An 18,860-nucleotide genomic window follows, 5' to 3' on the forward strand; every position below is an offset into this window, starting at 1 on the left:
CTCCTTCACCTGGAGAACTCCCTTGCAAAACTCCCTGTTAGCAGCTCCTGTTCGCTAAGCTCCCTGGTCGCTTGTGCACAGCTGACTTACTTGCATCATCCAGCAAAAGCATGTGTGTGTAGTCTGTCAGTTCAACAATGACATTTTCATGCTATCTCTTTTTGTGGATTCTGGAGTGACTCTGAAGTTCAAAGCGTGAGCAGATCAGACAGACAATGTCATTGATGAGCCTCTTGGTAGCTATAGCAGTAGTATGATGTTTTTCCCTTCCAGCTAACAGTCAATTATTTCTGTCCTCTTCAAAGGCTTGAAAAGCTCTCAGTGTTGTGTGTTGCCCTGCTGATCTATTTAACACAGCCTTCTAAAGGTCATCTGGTTTTACTGCACCAAAGTGTATGCCAGGTTTCAGAGCAGCAGCCGTGTTAGTCTGTATTCACAAAAAGAACAGGAGTACTTGTGGCACCTTAGAGACCAACAAATTTATTTGAGCATAAGCTTTTGTGGGCTATAGGCCACTTCTTCGGATGCATAGAATGGAACATATAGTGAGGAGATATATATACACATACTGAGAGCATGAAAAGGTGGGAGTTGTCTTACCAACTCTGAGAGGCCAATTAAGTAAGAGTAGGTATGCTGTTCTTGATGCTGTCCTTATAGCGCTTTCTGGGGCGGCCTTGATTCCAATGTTCTTGTGCCAATTCTCCATAGAATATTTATCTAGGAAGTTGATATTTAGGCATCCTAATGATGTGTCCAACCCAGTGGGCTTTTATCAGAATCGCCTCGATGCTTGTGGCATTTGACTTTTGGAGAACCTCCAGATCGATGATTTTGTTCTGCTAGTGGATCCCCATAATCGTGTGCAGAGACCGCATATGGAAGGCCTCTACCCATTTGATATGCTATTTATATACTGTCCAGGTCTCACAGCTGTAGAGGAGAGATGTGAGCACAAAACCATTATAAAGTTTTATTTTTGTTGAGAGGGTTATGTTATGGGATTTCAGACCCTGGTTACATAGCTTTCCTAATGACTGAGAAGCTTTCTGTATCCTGTTCATGATCTCTTTGTCAAGAGATCCATCATTGGAGATGTTGCTGCCAAGAGAGGTAAAATTGTCAACTTACTTTAGTTGAATTCTACTAATGGATATGCTCGGGGATATGGCACAGAGCGGTGAAGATGATTGGTGCAACACCACAGTTTTTTCCAGGCTGATTATGAGGCCAAACAATTGTGATGCTTTAGCGAAGTGATCTGTGATGCACTGGAGATCTTCCTCTGTGTGTGCTAGAAGGGCACAATCATCCGCAAAGAGTGCTTTTCTTTGTAGTAGTTTTATTACTTTTGTTTTTGCTTTAAGCTTTATAAGATTGAAGACTGAGCCATCATATCTGTAATTGATGTATACGTTTCTGTTGAGCCCATTTGTAGCATGGTTGAGAACTTGAGTGAAGAAGAGGTTGAACAGGATAAGGTCAAGGACATATCCTTGTTTTACTCCATTTGAAATGGGAAAGCAGTCAGTGAGATCTCCATTAAAAAGTACCTGATGTTGCATCCCCTCATGAAATAAATAAAAGGTCTTTATCAGTTTTGGTGGGCAACTAAGTTTGCTGAGGATCATCCATAATCCTTATCTATTGACTGTATCAAATGCTTTTGTCAGATCAATAGAAACACTGAACAGATTCACATTTTGTTCGATACATTTTTCTTCTATTTGCCTGATACTGAAAATCATGTCTATGGTGCTATGGCCAGGTCTGAATCGGCACTGAATCTCAGGTAGATTGGCTTCTGAGACAGATGAAATCACTAGGTTCAGGGGGACACAAGCAAAGATTTTTCAGCAAAAGATAGGAGAGATATCCTGCGTTAGTTATGACAGATCATTTTGCTACCTTTATTTTTAAATAAGGGAATAATTGTGGCATCTTTGAAGTCTTGTGGCATTTCTTCGTTGTCCCAGATGTCAGTAGGAATCTTCTGGAGTGTTACCACCACCTTTGGAGCCACAGATTTATATATGTCTGCCAGTATTCTGTCTGTGCCCAAGGACTTTCCTGAGCTCATCCAACTGATTGCCTTTTCTATTTCTTCAAGTGAGGGTGGTGAGTCAAGGTGGTGCTGATTAGCCTTTTGAAATATCTGATTAATAGCACTTGTTGCAGTTGAGGATGGTCTGTTCAGTAATTGGCTGAAATATTCAACCCATCTCTGTTCCATGCCATGTTTGTCTTTGATGACTGTCCTGCCATCAGCCATCATGAGCGAACCTGTGCCCACCTTTGAAAGTCCATGGATTATCTTCAAGGAATCAAAGAACTTCTTTGTTTCATTTGTTTCTGCATACATCTGAGTGTCTTCTGCTACCTTCTCCCACCATTTATCTTGTATCAAGTGTAGTTGTCTTTGTGCCAGCAAAGGTACAAAAGTGACAAATCTGAGGAACTATCACAGATTGAAGTGTCATTAGAGGAGGTTTTGGAATTAATTGATAAACTTAACATTAACAAGTCACTGGGACCAGATGGCATTCACCCAAGAGTTCTGAAAAAACTCAAATGTGAAATGGCGGAATTATTAACTAGGGTTTGTAACCTGTCCTTTAAATCAGCTTCTGTACTCAGTGTCTGGAAGATAGCTAATGTAATGGCAATATTTAAAAAGGGCTCCAGAGGTGATCCCGGCAATTACAGACCTTTAAGTCTAACATTGGTACCGGGCAAATTAGTCAAAACAATAGTAAAGATTAAAATTGTCAGACACATAGAAGAACATAAATTGTTGGGCAAAAGTCAACATGGTTTCTGTAAAGGGAAATCGTGTCTTACTAATCTATTAGAGTTCTTTGAAGGGGTCAACAAACATGTGGACAAGGGGGATCCAGTGGACATAGTGTACTTAGATTTCCAGAAAGCCTTTGACAAGGTCCCTCACCAAAGGCTCTTACATAAATTAAGTTGTCATGGGATAAAAGGGAAGGTCATTTCATGAATTGAGAACTGGTTAAAAGACAGGGAACAAAGCGTAAGAATAAATGGTAAATTCTCAGAAAGGAGAGGGGTAATTATTGGTGTTCCCCAAGGGTCAGTCCTAGGACCAATCCTATTCAATTTATTCATAAATGATCAGGAGAAAGGGGTAAAAAGTGAGGTAGCCAAGTTTCCAGATGATACTAAACTGCTCAAGATAGTTAAGACCAAAGCTGACTGTGAAAAACTTCAAAAAGATCTCACAAAACTAAGTGATTGGGCAACAAAATGGCAAATGAAATATAATGTGGGTAAATGTAAAGTAATGCACATTGGAAAAAATAACCCTAACTATACATACAATATGATGTGGGCTAATTTAGGTACAACAAATCAGGAAAAAGGTCTTGGAGTCATCGTGGATAGTTCTCTGAAGATGTCCACGCAGTGTGCAGAGGCGGTCAAAAAAGCAAACAGGATGTCAGGAATCATTAAATAGGGGATAGAGAATAAGACAGAGAATATATTATTGCCCTTATATAAATCCATGGTATGCCCACATCTTGAATACTGCGTACAGATGTGGTCTCATCTCAAAAAAGATATACTGGCACTAGAAAAGGTTCAGAGAAGGGCAACTAAAATGATTAGTGGTTTGGAAAAGGTCCCATATGAGGAGAGATTAAAGAGGCTAGGACTTTTCAGCTTGGAAAAGAGGAGACTAAGGGGGGATATGATAGAGGTATATAAAATTGAGTGATGTGGAGAAAGTAGATAAGGAAAAGTTATTTACTTATTCCCATAATACAAGAACTAGGGGTAACCAACTGAAATTAATAGGGAGCAGGTTTAAAACAAATAAAAGGAAGTTCTTCTTCACGCAGCGCACAGTCAACTTGTGGAACTCCTTGCCTGAGGAGGTTGTGAAAGCTAGGACTATAACAATGTTTAAAAGAGAACTGATAAATTCATGGAGGTTAAGTCCATTAATGGCTATTAGCCAGGATGGGTAAGGAATGGTGTCCCTAGCCTCTGTTTGTCAGAGGGTGGAGGTGGATGGCAGGAGAGAGATCACTTGATTATTGCCTGTTAGGTCCACTCCCTCTAGGGCACCTGACATTGGCCACTGTCGGTAGACAGGATACTGGGCTAGATGGACTCTTTGATCTGATCCAGTACAGCTATTCTTATGTTCCTAGTTTTATTTCAGGTGATGAGAGTAACAGGCCGTAGCGAGGATCATGCACTTTCATCAGTGGCCCAAAACATTGCTTGTATGTCTTTAGTTGTTGCTGCTGCTATATAGAGTTCCATAGGAAAACTTTAAAAAAGAGAGACAGAGAGAGAAAGCAGAAGTGGCCTCATGTTGTTGCTGGTCCTCAGATCTAATTCAGGTGGGCCCCACCACTCCATTACTCCTCCTCTGCAGGAAGGCTCATCTCTCAGAAGGATCATTTTGGCACCGAAGCCCAGAAAAAGTGGATCTAGCTACATTGTAACTAAGAGATGCCAATTAAAATAGGTTATTTGGGTGTGTTCATAAACACCCATTTAATCCTGAGAATGTATTCCACAAAAAAGGTATTTCAGGGGCTTGTTTTATCTGTAAGGCTTGATGCAAAATCATTAGCATGGATCCAATCACGTCCTCAGTGAAATTAATTTTTGGAGTATATAGAGTAAGGTTTTCATGTGGGCCTGAATCTTCACAAAGTAATAAACCAAGTAATGGCCATTTCTAGTGCACTAGAGAGCAAGTGGGTTAAGGATTTTGTTTCACCTGGATGTAGGAAGTTTTGTTGCCTCATTCTCAGCCCTGTGCCAAGAGGTCCTTCTTAGGATCAAAATTTTGTATTAAATGCCCTGACTTCTGTAATTCCTTGTCTGATATGCCTCCTTCCGAACCCCCTGCTGTCTTTAAAGTTGTCTTCCTCGTTGTAGTCACTTTTCAAGGATCATTTTGGAGTTCTGTCGTCTCATGACTACAAAGTTGTGCTATGACTGAGTAGAATCCTTAATACCTAACTAAACTCTGTTCCACAGGTCACAAGAAACTTCCCCTCCCCCCATCTTTTGCCACATACAACCCACTTCCCCTTCTGGCCTACTCTGCATATCAGGAGACCTGTAAAAATCCACATTGGACATTCTCTGTTGTTCTACACTACTCACAAAATAAAAAACTGTCAAGGCTTCTGTTTTTAGATCATAAAATTGGTGCATTTCAGAAGCTTTCACAGGTAAAAGGCCACTCCCCCCCCCCCCAAAAAAAAAAATATCTGTGCTCATTCATCCAGGTCTATGGAAACCTGAAGGATAATATGCAACTTATAAAGAGATGTAAGGTGGCTACTTGGGCATTTTTTGGCACCTTCACTAAGTTGTACAAATGAAACAGGCATGCTTTATCAGTCCTTGGCACTGGAAGGAGAGCTGTGCATACTATGCTCGCCCAGTAACACTTCAAACAATTCAGAACAATACAAAACTTTACTCATTCATTCTTTGTTTTCCTCCCTTGAGACACACTGATTAGACATCCCACTGTAATGGATCTGCAGACTTTCCTGTTGAAGAATAGGAAAAAAAATGTTTGTTTATCCTAGGGTTGCCAACTTTGTACTATTTAAAAACTGGATGCTCCAGCATGAGTGCTGGAACTTCCCCTGCCCCGCCTCTTCCCCCGGGGCCTTACCCCTATTCGCTCCTCTTCCCCTCTCCCCCCATCACTTGCTGGTTTTCCCCTCCCCTCTGGCCCAGGTCAGGAGGGACTCATCTGTAGAGCTGGGGCTGGGAGCTGCAGTCGCCCAACACAGGCAGGAGGCAGCCTCGGCTAAGTAGGGGCTAGTGTAGGTGATAACCCGGCACCTCCCCTGCCTGCAGTAACCAAACTTTGGGTGTCCAGTAAGTAGATCTGACCGGACACTATCAGATCCCCTTTTCAACAGGACTTTCTAGGTGCAAAGCAGACACCTGGACACCCTAATTCCTTCTAACGAGAAAATCTGCAGATCCTTCTCACCCAGCAGAATGATAATAGTTCTAAGAGAAGGCTTGAATTCTCACATCCTCTTTTGTTTTCTGTTTGGTGCACTGTTTGTCTTTCTGCTAGTAGCTGGGGTGAAATTTGAAGTTCTGCAGTAGGAGAAGTGTGTGATAATTTCTATTTATGTCTGATAACCTGTTAATACTTAAATGAACTAGCTCCATGGAACAACTTTGGAAGTATCTCAGACAGCCTTGTTCTCGGAGTGGTGTCACTCCTAGCCTGTTTTGATTGACAGAACCAGTTCTGTCTCCACAGAGCTGCAAACGGGTAAGACCCGTTGTAAGGGAAAACTTTTTAGGCAGGTTAAGAATTTTCCTACTTATTTCACACACCTACCTCCATCATCATAATCTTATACAAACACTGCAATCCCTATGTGCATAGGGAGGGACACATGCAGGCTGCAGCTTTTTCCCCAGGATTTCTATCTCCTCTAGAAGAAACACTGGTAGGGGGATTAAGGATGGGCAGAAACTGATGGTCTCCTTGCAACATTTCCTTTAACCCATTTTTAGCTGATTGGGTCTCTTGCTCCCCAACGGAACGGATTCCTTCCCTAAACCCTGCGGCTCTCTAGGGATCTACCAAAGGTAAAGTCTATCAACATGGAGACATTATATTTTTGTGTTGGCCTGGAGTCCCTCTGTGGCTCCTGCCTTTCTCTACCTTCTTGGTTCCAGTATAGCCACACAGCAGGCTGTATTACCTTTTACAGTTAGTGGGGCTGAAGGGGAGAAACAAGGGCAATGTACATTCCCTCACCTTGTCTCATCTCAGCTTCCTAGTTCCTAATCCCTGCACCACACAAATCCTGACCCCAAAGAGAGTGACGACATGGATATTTACCCACAAAAGCTCATGCTCCAGTACGTCTGTTAGTCTATAAGGTGCCACAGAACTCTGTCACTTTTTACATAATGAGTATATTTGTATTGTGTATATGATACTTTTATTATATTTATACATTATTGAAATTGAATGGAAGCAATGCGAGCATGATGCTTTTAGTATTTTTCTGTGAATATGTTAATACCATGTCACTACTGGCTTTTTAAAATACGGTTTTTAACCTCTTTTGGTCTGACACTTCTGCGCACTGTAGAGCTAAGTATATTCCACACCATTTTTTGATACTAATTGTGTTGTATTGAAATTGTAATTAGACATGTAATGATCTGTGCACTAGCAAAAAACTATCTTGGTCCACTTGGAATATTTTCTGAATTCACTGCTATTTGCCCATTCAGTTTAGTTTAAAAAGTAAACCTGAAAAATACCCGTACATATATTGTTGGAAGTAATATTAATACTTTGAGCTAAGAAGATATAAGGTGTTATGTAAAGATGGATTTACAAATATTAAGTGCCCCAACACCCTGTGAACTAATTAGGTAGTATTACCTCACTTTACATTTGGAAAAACGGATGCAGGTAGAATGTAAATGATTTGCCTACATTCACACAGCAATGACTGGTAGAGGCAGCCAGGGATACAGCCTAGAACTTCTCATAAATCCCATGCTTAACCGTTAGACACACTTCCCTTAAAATGTGTTTTGTTTTCCCAACAGAGACTGTGCAGTTAGTTCTTCTTCCAGACTTTTACTTATGCAATCTTCATACACTGACACACATTAAACAGATATTTTGAACATGATAGTTAAAAGGTCTCTACTAAGGGACATATCCTGACCCCTCGATACACAGCAGTAGGAGGCCCCTAATTTTGCACAACAGCTTATCCACTCCCAAGGATATCTAGGCTGCTACTGAAGATGAATGTGGCATCATGCCAGAGGAGAAGCTTATGGTAGGATTTGAAGAAGGGCGAAGTGATTGCTTTGCAGAAGTAGCAGCATAGGAGAGAATGTGAAAGTGTTGAAAAATTTTACAAATGAGCAATGAAGACTGGCACCGTTTGGGGTGCAAAGGGGACAGTTGTCAGTGTCTCTCTACATATGAGATGATAGAAGTGTGTGGATCGGCCATAAAAAACCTTTGAGAGCAAGTACAAGTAGCTTTGTGTTTGATTCATTGGAGTGCAGGGAGCCAGTAAAGGGATGCAAAAGGGATGTGTGAGAGACAAGGTTGAGGTGATCAGCCAGGATAAAGTCTTGCAGCAGCGTTATGAATAGATGTAAATGGGGCAATATGGGATTTTTCAAGGCCAGAGAGAATGTTGCAGTGGTCAACATGCAAGGTGATGAGGGCATGGGTGAGAGTTCATTATCATGCTAGCTGAGCTCCCCCTAAAATAAGTTGCCACTATAAGATATATTTCACATATGCTCTTTGCAGATAGATGAGTTCTCCGTCACCTTGTTCTCGAAATAAAAAGCATAATTGCCTGGATTTCTTCCAGTCATTTTTCAGGGTTCTCATTATACATAAGAGTTTCTATAAATAGGTTACTAGCATGCTGGGCTTTTACAGACGATGGAATTGCATTCTTTCCTTAGTCATTTGGTTACAGTTAGTGTTCTGCCTAGAAAGAAAATGCTGAATTTGGTCTCCATTCCGCTTTTCTATTTATATGGTTACTTTCCATAAATAGAACTGTGTATGTGATTTATTATCCCATTTTCTGTGGTGTTCAGGTTTTTATTAGCTACAACAGATATGCATCTGGAAGGTTAACTGATATTGTAGACTGGACAAAAGCCTTACCGTAGACAGTTAATTGTCTGTGGTCCTAATTTTGCAACATTACACAGTGTCTTTTTGACCTACTCGGTAAATAACTTAGTTGAATTACAGTGGAGTCGCATTATACGCGCATTTAACTTATACAAATTCAGCTATACGCACTTGGCAAAAAAAAGAAAAACAACGATTCTACCCACCATTCCACTCAATGAGCGTGTGCCCCAGAGTGAGTGTGAGATGGGAGACGTGGATCTGCTGTTCCCTCAGTCTGTCTCAGTTCCCAGGTGCCTCTCATAGTGTGAGCATCTTGCCATGCTGAGTGTGATTCTGGTGTTTAAAGATATTGTCAGAGGTGAAAGTAAGCCGGTACAGTCCAGTATGGTGTACAGGCAAGAGCTCGTATGCTATGCTTGACCAGATTGGCTTCTCCAGGCTGGCAATTTAAAGGGCCTGGGGCTCCCCACAGCGACCGGAGCCCCAGGCCCTTTAAATCACCACCGGAGCCAGGCTGCCGGAGCCCTGGGGCAGCGACGGCAGGGCTCGGGCAGTGATTTAAAGAGCCCGGGGCTCCCTGAAGCAGCTGGAGCCCCGGGCCCTGTAAATTGCCGGCCGAGCCTTGCTACTGCTACCCTGGGGCTCCGGCAGCCTGACTCGGGCGGCGATGTTCTTAGTGTTCCTTTTCTGTGTAACTAAGCTGAGAATACCTTATCTAGTGTAGCTTTTGGGAAGTGAAAGAAAAAGGAAGAGAGTTAAATTATTTGAAAACAATAGGCTTTCCTATTAACAATTTTCCCTATTCTCTTTCTTTTTAGTTTTATGGTGATTTATAGGAGAAAACTCCTGCTTGTCTTTCTTTTGATGAAATTAAAGATGGCATTCACAGTCCTTTTTGGAAGGAAAAAAATAGTTTAGATGGTCTTAAACAGTTGTTATTGCTGTAATCCAACCGTGCTTCCTTTAAGAAGAAACAAGACAAACACATTAAATAGGAGGGAAAAGGATAGCAAAAGATAGAGAATGCAGCATCTGTCTTTGCTTACTTTTCCTTGGAGCCTTGCTGTTGGGAAATTACAAGCAGGATGCTTAGTCTCAACTCTGATACCTAGAAAACTGTTACAAGCATTGAGCTGTGTATATTGGGCTTTTTACAGCATTATTGCTAAAGATGGAGTTGTCTTAGCTGACTCAGATAGACTCATGTTCAACAAAAAGAGAGAAAGGTAGGAAAGAGCAGAAATAAGGTAGGGAAACAAAATAACATATTATGGAGGAAATCCCTCGAGTTCACATTTTCAGGATTTAACAAAATCCAAGGGAGGTGATGTAATCTGGCTCTCCTCTCTTTGACCTAGTCTGGCTCTATCTAAAGACAGAGCCAGAACCCAAAAGAATGCCATTTTCTTTACAGTAAGAGGCATTATGTTTGTACATTTGTTGTACATTTGTATGAGTTTATTTGATGAAATACAAATTATGTTTAAGTTGTATAACTATCACACAGGCTAAATGAGTATGTGAAGAAAAGAAAATGTGCCACCATGCTGTTAATATGGGTCTCAGTTCTGTTTGCCTTTGACTTACTTCAATGTGCATTTTCCTCCAAGCTTTATGAGAATTTTCCACTGTAAAAGTTATGTTTAGACATATTTAATACAAAAGTTAGAACTTTCCGTTTAATAGTGCATTTGGGGAATATTAGGCAGTTATAGTTCCATAGGATTAATACCCTTAATACCACTGAGTTATTTGTTCTTCATCCTACCTAATTTAGTTTACAGTGATGGTGGGTCATAGGAGACACTTGGGATATGGCTTGTCACTCTGCCATGGCAGGCATAACAGTGAGAGAGACTGCATGGCAGAATTGGTTAAGGCTGCCTGTGGACATGCAAGTCAGATTAGAAGGCTTCCCTTTTGAAGGACTTAATCACAGTCCATGAGGACCTATATGGGGAACAAATACTTCATAATGGGCTCTTCAGTCTAGCACACAAAGGTATAACAAGATCCAGTGGCTGGAAGCTAGACAAATTCAGACTGGAAATAAGGTATTAATTGTTAACAGTGAGACTAATTAACCATTGGCACAGTTTACAAGGGTCATGGTGGATTCTCCATCAGTGGGAATTTTTAAATTAAGATTGAATGTTTTATTAAAAGATATACTATAGTTCAAAAGGAATTACTTTCGGGGAGTTCTGTGTTATGTGTTTTACAGGTATGAGGTTAGAGTAGTTAATTTAGGTCAGACTAGATGACCACAATGATCCCTATGAATCTCTGAATCTTTAGAACTCTCACATGAGACCTTGGAAAAGAAATCTCTAGTACTTATCAATCTTTCTTAAAAAAATTAATAAAGATGTTCTTCAGGTACCACATACTTCATTCAACTTTCTCTCAAGATCTTCCTGTTATTCTGGCAGAAGAAAAAGTAAACCACATTGCCAGAAAGATGTATTATCCTTCCTTTTTACTTCAGCTCTTTTGATGACTTCTAAACAAATGCTTTACTGGTACATTTGAGAGCCCCAGATCAGTTCATGTGAATTTAAATCTCATTGACTATACTACTACTACTTTTGGGAATGACTTTCTTTCCTTTTGGAATTATGGAGTAGAATTACCACCAAAAATTGGGTGCTAGATATAAAAAATGGATAAACCGTTGAATTATGTTCCTTGGTTCTGAATCATTCTCTTTCCCCTTCCCTGTTCAGCGATTCTTCTTACGAGATTCTACTCAGACATAAGATCAACTCCTTTTCAGACTTAGCGAGCAAAAGGTTTCTATTCCTGCTACTTGTTTATCCCGAATAAACCAGGAAATATTTGTGCCATTTTGTGTCTTGAGTACTCAGAATGTACAGGTGCAGACACTGCATGGTGACCCTGGTCTCCATTTTTTGTTCTGAAAATCTGCAAGACTGGTTTGCAATCCTCAGGCCGAGAGATGTTTATCTCCAGTATATTCATTAGACCTTCCCAAAGCCTCCATTTCTACATTGTCAAGGTGCATTGTCAATACAGAATCCTACAGGTTGCCTGTCTACTATAGAACAAGTACTTACCAAGTGTTTCACAGTGATAACAACACATTCATGTGTCCAATATCTCAGTAGTTGGCTCATAAATGTAGTCACTCTACAAAAGACATGCTCTCTTTTTCAGCTCCTAAATTTGAGGATAAATCTGGAACAGTCACAGTTTATATCAACTCAATTGATTGCATTCACAAGGGCAGTCGTAGATGCCATGACAAGAAGTCTACCTGCCTCTGGCAGATTCCAGGATATTCTCTGCACTATCCAACCAACAGAGTCTCTGCATCATAGAATCATAGAATATCAGGGTTGGACGGGACCTCAGGAGGTCATATAGTCCAACCTCCTGCTCAAAACAGGACCACTCTCCAACTAAATCATCCCAGCCAGGGCTTTGTCAAGCCTGACCTTAAAAATCTCTAAGGAAGGAGATTCCACCACCTCCCTAGGGAACCCATTCCAGTGCTTCACCACCCTCCTAGTGAAAAAGTTTTTTCTAATATCCAACCTAGACCTCTCCCACTGCAACTTGAGACCATTGCTCCTTGTTGTGTCATCTGTCACCACTGAGAACAGCCTAGCTCCATCCTCTTTGGAACCCCCCTTCAGATAGTTGAAGGCTGTGGGAGACCATATCAAAAGCTTTGCTAAAGTCAAGGAGTACACATCCACTGCTTTTTCCTCATCCACAGAGCCAGTTATCTCATCATAGTGGCAGTTAGGTTAGTCAGGCATGACTTGCCCTTGGTGAATCCATGCTGACTGTTTCTGATCACTTTCTTCTCCTCAAAGTGCTTCAGAATTGATTCCTTGGGGACCTGCTCCATGATTTTTCCAGGGACTGAGGTGAGGCTGACTGGTCTGTAGTTCCCCGGGTCCTCCTACTTCCCTTTTTTAAAGATGGGCACTACATTAGCTTTTTTCCAGTCATCCAGGACCTCCCCCATTCGCCATGAGTTTTCAAAGATAATGACCAATGGCTCTACAATCACATCCGCCAACTCCTTTAGCACCCTCAGATGCAGTGCATCCGGACCCATGGACTTGTGCTCGTCCAATTTTTCTAAATAGTCCCGAACCACTTCTTTCTCCACAGAGGGCTGGTCACCTCCTCCCCATGCTGTGCTGCCCAGTGCAGTAGTCTGGGAGCTGACCTTGTTCGTGAAGACAGAGGCAAAAAAAGCATTGAGTACATTACCCTTTTCCACATCCTCTGTCACTAGGTTGCCTCCCTCATTCAGTAAGGGGCCTGCACTTTCCTTGACTTTCTTCTTGTTACTCTTAACATCCCTTGCTAACTGCAACTCCAAGTGTGATTTGGCCTTCCTGATTTCACTCCTGCATGCCTGAGCAATATTTTTATACTCCTCCCTGGTCATTTGTCCAATCTTCCACTTCTTGTAAGCTTCCTTTTTGTGTTTAAGATCAGCAAGGATTAAACTGTTAAGCCAAGCTGGTCACCTGCCATATTTACTATTCTTTCTACACATTGGGATGGTTTGTTCCTGCAATCTCAATAAGGATTCTTTAAAATACAGCCAGCTCTCCTGGACTCCTTTCCCCCTCATGTTAGTCTCCCAGGTGATCCTGCCCATCAGTTCCCTGAGGGAGTCCAAGTCTGCTTTTCTGAAGTCCAGGATCCATATTCTGCTACTCTCCTTTCTTCCTTGTGTCAGGATCCTGAACTCAACCATTGGTTGGTCACTGCCTCCCAGGTTCCCATCCACTTTTGCTTCCCCTACTAATTCTTCCTGGTTTGTAAGCAGCTGGTCAAGAAAAGCTCTGCCCCTAGTTGGTTCTTTCAGCACTTGCACCAGGAAGTTGTCCCCTACACTTTCCAAAAACTTCCTTGATTGTCTGTCAACAATCCAGTGTGGATTCCTGTGTGTCTATCAACACCAAGTCAATCATCTTAAAGTTACTGGGACTAGGTTGGGTGAAATTTTTCAGACTAATATTTTATTTACCAAAGAATGCAAACCCATAAATCCAAAACTATTTGCAATGTTGATGTGAATTCACCAAATAGTTGCAACCAAAAACAACTAGAGGAGGAACTGCCTCCCCTATTGCCCAGTAGCTAGGGTGCTCAACTGGGATGTGAGAAGCATTAGTTCAGTTCCTCATCTCTGCTTGATGTGAATTGGGGATTTGAACTTGGGTCTCCCATCTGCTAGGTGAGTGGTGTAGCTGCTGGACTAGAGAGGGTCATTGTCATGTGCTTTCTGGCCAGTGAGTACTCAAGTTATTTTATACAAAGTGGATCAACTTTAACAGGAGAGAATGAGACACAGCCACCCCAGGGTATTCTCTAGCCCAGTGATTAGTGCACTCATCTGGGAGTGTAATATAGAAGTTTATTTAAATTTACAAAGCTATCAGAATCCATCCTATGCTCTGGAGACTGTTCCCCTAGCTGATGTATTTAGTTTTGGAGTAAATTTTTAGAGCCCTGATGTAATTTTTTAAAGTTTTGAGTCAAAATCACTCTCTTTAACTTTGGCCATGCTAAAAATGCTGTATTGATAGACAGGCTACTCTGAGTAAATGGACTGCTGCTTTTCATGTACTAATTGTTGAGAAATTGTATAGTCAGTTGATTGACCACACTTTGATTTGTTTTGAAATATACTGGAGAATGAATAACCAATGTAAATCAGGTTTATTAATATGGTATAGGAAAACAATTTTATGCGATGCCAATCTCCAAAGAGCAGTCCCATGCAGCGATGTTACATTCCTCTTAGGCACAAAGTGTGCTCCCCACGTTACACATTTCAGCTGGTATTAGTTATATGATGATTTTTACAAGTTATACCTCTTTACGTGTCACTGAAATCTAACCCATCAGTTTGTCCAGTTCTCTAACTTACTGTTTTGTTCCTTACTTATCTTTGTTTTGGGTACTAGCATTCCACGTACTGGCCAGTGAAGGTACTATGACATAGAACAAATGCATCTTGATTTTGACAGGTTTCCTATCTGCTTGTTTGAAATTCTTGCTTCAACAAATGCAAAGTGTTATGGGATACTTAGCATAAATGAATAGGTTTACGGTGTAGTCCACTTTAGCCTATATCATTGTTTCAGTATTTGTGCTTGTTATTGGTGCTTAATGCATACTAATATATGTATGGTGCTGAGAACACATATTATTAATATGGTTTATATGTATATGCTACCCAGCATATTAGTCAACATGATGCTGTCGGGAATTTGATCCAGAGTCACTAGTTATGCCATTTTTATAAAAACTATTTTTTAAATAAATCTCAGGGCCCTTATTTACCAGGTATATGTTAATTTCTCCTAAAAATTAGAGATACTCATAGAAATTTATCCTCCCCTGTATAGGTCTGATGCGCCTCAGTGAATTCTACACCCTTCTACTCCAAGGTTTCTCAGTATGAATAAGATAAGTCTCTGACTTGAGGCTTTTTTCATTCACATATAGCTGTGTACATATAGTGTTGATACAGTGGTTTTATTTTGCTGATCTGCCTTGACCTGTAAAAATTTTGCAACTGCAGGAAATTGTGGGAGAAAAGAGTGGAAAGATGAGACAAGGATTTTCGAAGTTAGTTCTTTCATATTCTGTTTATCACTTTCTAAATTTAAAATATTATATTTCAGCTTCTAGACTTTGTTCTCATCATGTTTGTGTATGTGGCCCACCATGTGAGGGATGAGGAATGAGCAAAAGCTTTCAGAAAGCCAAAGTAAGCAGTGTAAACAATCCTCTTTATTGCGGAAGGTAAATGAAAAGTACTAATCACTGTATCTCGATATTTAAGCATTTTTGCTTTTTTAATTAAAAGGACTGGTTTTAGACCTACCCTAACAAGCACATGAGATTCAAAATGAAATTATGATCATTCATCACTACATGCAGTTTTGAAACAGTTGTTCATTGATATAAATGAAGCAGAGACTGTATTTTTTCTTCATTTTTTAAGATACCTACCAATTAAACTTTAATACACTAATAATTGCTACTACACTAATAATTGCTGTCATCCTCCAATAGCTCAGATAAATTTGGACATTTAGATTAGTAGATAAAGGTAGAATATGATAAATGACCCCCAAAAATACACATCAGCCTTCATAATAACACTTAAGTCTTATTGTTTTACCATTTACCGTTTAGAAATCTCATTGTCTGACTTTGAATACAAACACCACATCATAGTACTAATATTCACTCTCAAACATTCTGCTGTTAGATGTCAGCACTGGAATAAAATAACTTTTGGAAGCTTTCATTTTTCTTGAAAATGAAAGTTTTCCCCATTTTGTCTCCCTACATTTCAGAGTGGAGCGAAAAAGAGCTCAGTCAGCATTCTGTGGGCTACATTTTCTAAGCCAATGGTCCCCAACCTTTTTCTGGCCAGTAGCACATTCATGTTTTCAGAAGACTGTGGTGGACGTCGACAATTTTTCAAGGCTTATTTTGTATTTTTACATTAAATAATACAAAAAAAATCATATTTAATATTACATAATATATGACTCCATAAGATAAAAAGAGTAATTTACATGTAAAAGGTATTAATTAAATTATTCGGCAATTACTCTTTCACCTTACCATGTGAGTTTGCTCTTTTTTATCTACCTGTAAGAAAAATTAAGGAGTTTTTACAAAATAAGTATCATAAACAGTTTTCAACTTATTTGTTTTAAAAAAGTAAAATATAGTTGAACTGCTGGTCCAAATATATTTATTATTCTTACTTTAACATAGAATGAAGCCTGCAGCCCCGGAGTTCTGTCCCCAGCAGGCGCAGGTCCCGGCTTCTCTCCCCTGCTGGGCACTAGGTGGGCCCCGTGCCTGCTGGGGACCGAGAACACCGGTGCTCACAGCCTGCAGCCCTGGAGTTCTCTGTCCCTGGCAGGCGCAGGGCCCCGGCTTCTCTCCCATTCTGGGCACTAGGCGGGCCACACGCCTGCCGGGGACAGAGAACACCGGCGCCCACAGCCTACAGCCCCGGAGTTCTCTGTCCCTGCAGGCACGGGGCCGCTGCTTCTCTCCCCTGATGGGCACTAGGCGGGCACACATAAATGCCCCGGCGGGCGCCATGGCGCCCCCGGGCACTGCGTTGGGGACCACTGTTCTAAGCCATTCTTTGATTTACTTGGTATGTTATTTCCAGTAGTGATTGGATCCAAAATTGCTACCATTGGTTAACAGTATACTGACCCAGGTAGATACTGGATTGTTTCTCTAAAGAGTAGTACCCTAGAGAAGAAATGAAAAAGGGCGATGGAAGAGATTAACTGAACACTTCTCAGAAGATGATTGAATTGTGCTGACATAGATTAAATAGCACTGTAAGAGTATGGATGTTAACAGTGAATGGTACCTGCTGTCCATTCTCTACAGCTAGAGCATGGGCACTGGGTTAAGCCCTCTGGTCTTTCAGATGTCATGTATAAGTGTTGTGGGGTGTTCGGTGCATGGAACATGCCCCTTCTGTCTCAGTTTGAGCTTTGGAAAAAGAGCATGTCTTCATGTTTCTTCTGGAAAAAGAATCCATAAAGGTGTCTTACCACTGTGACCTGTGAGGATGTGCGCTGGAGCAGGCCTGTTGTGTGGATGTCATTTGATGCTTGTAAGAGTAGCTGACAATGGTATCATTATACTTGTGTTCATCGGACCTGGAGTACATGAGAAGCTGGTGGACCTACTATGTGATGGAGCAACCTCTTTGGTGAAAGGGTTGTGTTCATTGTGGCTCAATATGGTCAAACTCCAGAGTAATTAGACTCTCTTCTGAAGGGAGCTGAAATATTCCAAGTAGCCTGTTCACAAGCATAAGAATCGTCTTGATATTTGAAATGTTCCAGAGTGAATTACCTAGGGATGGGTGGCTTCTTTATTACTTGAAGCCTTTAGAACATAAGAATGGCCATATTGGCTGAGACCAATGGTCCATCCAGCCCAGTAGCCTTACTTCCAACAGTGACCAATGCCAGATGCCCCAGAGGGAATGAACAGAGCAGGTAATCATCAAGTGATCCATCCCCCGTCACCCATTCCCAGCTTCTAGCAAACAGAGGCTAGGGACACTTCAGAGCATGGTTTTGCATCCCTGCCTATCCGTGCTAATAACTATTGATGGACCTATCCTCCATGAACTTATCTAGTTCTTTTTTGAACCCTGTTATAGTTTTGGCCTTCATAACATCCTCTGGCAAATAATTCCACCAGTTTAAATCAAGATTGGATGGCTGTGAGATCCAGTTTACAAAACCAGTGATCTTCCCCTTCGGAATTAAGGTCTCTGAGTCTAGGATGGGCATAGAGCCTTCTTGATTTATCAAATATTAAGAAATTCCTGCAATAACACCCCTTTCTCTATTTTGCTCAGGAATATTATTTGCCAGAAAGAACTGAGTTTCTTGCTGTTTCTCCCTGAAGTTGCTGTCCCTGAGTGCAATCTCAGGGAGGGACAATCTGAAGGAATCTTTCTGAAGTGTATTTTGTATCCATCCCGGATAACACTGAAGATCCATATGTAAAATAACCAGAAGTAGGGCAAAATGCTTAGTGTCCCTGCAAATGAAAATTCTCTGAACCAGATAAGGCCAAAGAGAGGGGACCATTATGCTCATCTTGTCTGACCTCCTGCATAAGAAAGACCATAGAATTTTGCCCCATAATTCCTGCATTGAGCCCAATAACTTGCAGTTGAACTAGAGCAAATATTTTAGAAAGATATCCAAGGCAAAATTTTCAAAAGTACACCAGTGAATTAGACTCCTAAGTCCCATTTTTCAAATTTGAAATGTAATCAGTTTGTGACATCTGTTTTTGTTAAATCCATACTTCCTTCTAATACCAAATCAGTCCATTTGTGAATCAAGCCCATTAGGTGTCTAACTGCCTCTTTAGGCGCCTAAATTGAATATTTAGGTGCAAATGATGTTCTCAAAACCACCACTCAGCTGCTGCCTAAACCTGTAGGTGCCTCTATTCCTATAGGCATCTAAGTTTCTGCTGGTGGATATGCACAAAGCTGCCTAAATCTTGCTGACATCCACAGCTGCTCAGAACCTTCATTCTGTCCAGAGTCCTGGCAAGATTCTCAAACTCAATGTGTGGAGGACAGCGGACTTTGATAAAATCCTTTTTTAAG

At 41.0% G+C, this 18,860-nt stretch overlaps 1 protein-coding gene across 15 annotated transcripts in view; it reads left to right on the plus strand.

Annotated features, from left to right (window-relative positions):
- Nucleotides 1-18,860, plus strand: part of ADARB1 (adenosine deaminase RNA specific B1) — a 277,040-nt gene that overhangs the window by 160,885 nt on the left and 97,295 nt on the right. Inside the window, exon 1 of one of the 15 annotated variants that reach the window (XM_050916504.1) lies at nucleotides 15,422-15,440. The exons of the other annotated variants lie outside the window; for them this stretch is intronic. The gene's annotated coding sequence lies outside the window, so the exon portion shown is untranslated. Of the gene's footprint in view, nucleotides 1-15,421; nucleotides 15,441-18,860 lie in introns of those variants that run through there. 15 annotated transcript variants of the gene reach the window in all.

This window comes from Gopherus flavomarginatus, chromosome 10, assembly GCF_025201925.1.
Source record: "Gopherus flavomarginatus isolate rGopFla2 chromosome 10, rGopFla2.mat.asm, whole genome shotgun sequence".
Taxonomy (NCBI): Eukaryota; Metazoa; Chordata; order Testudines; family Testudinidae; genus Gopherus; species Gopherus flavomarginatus.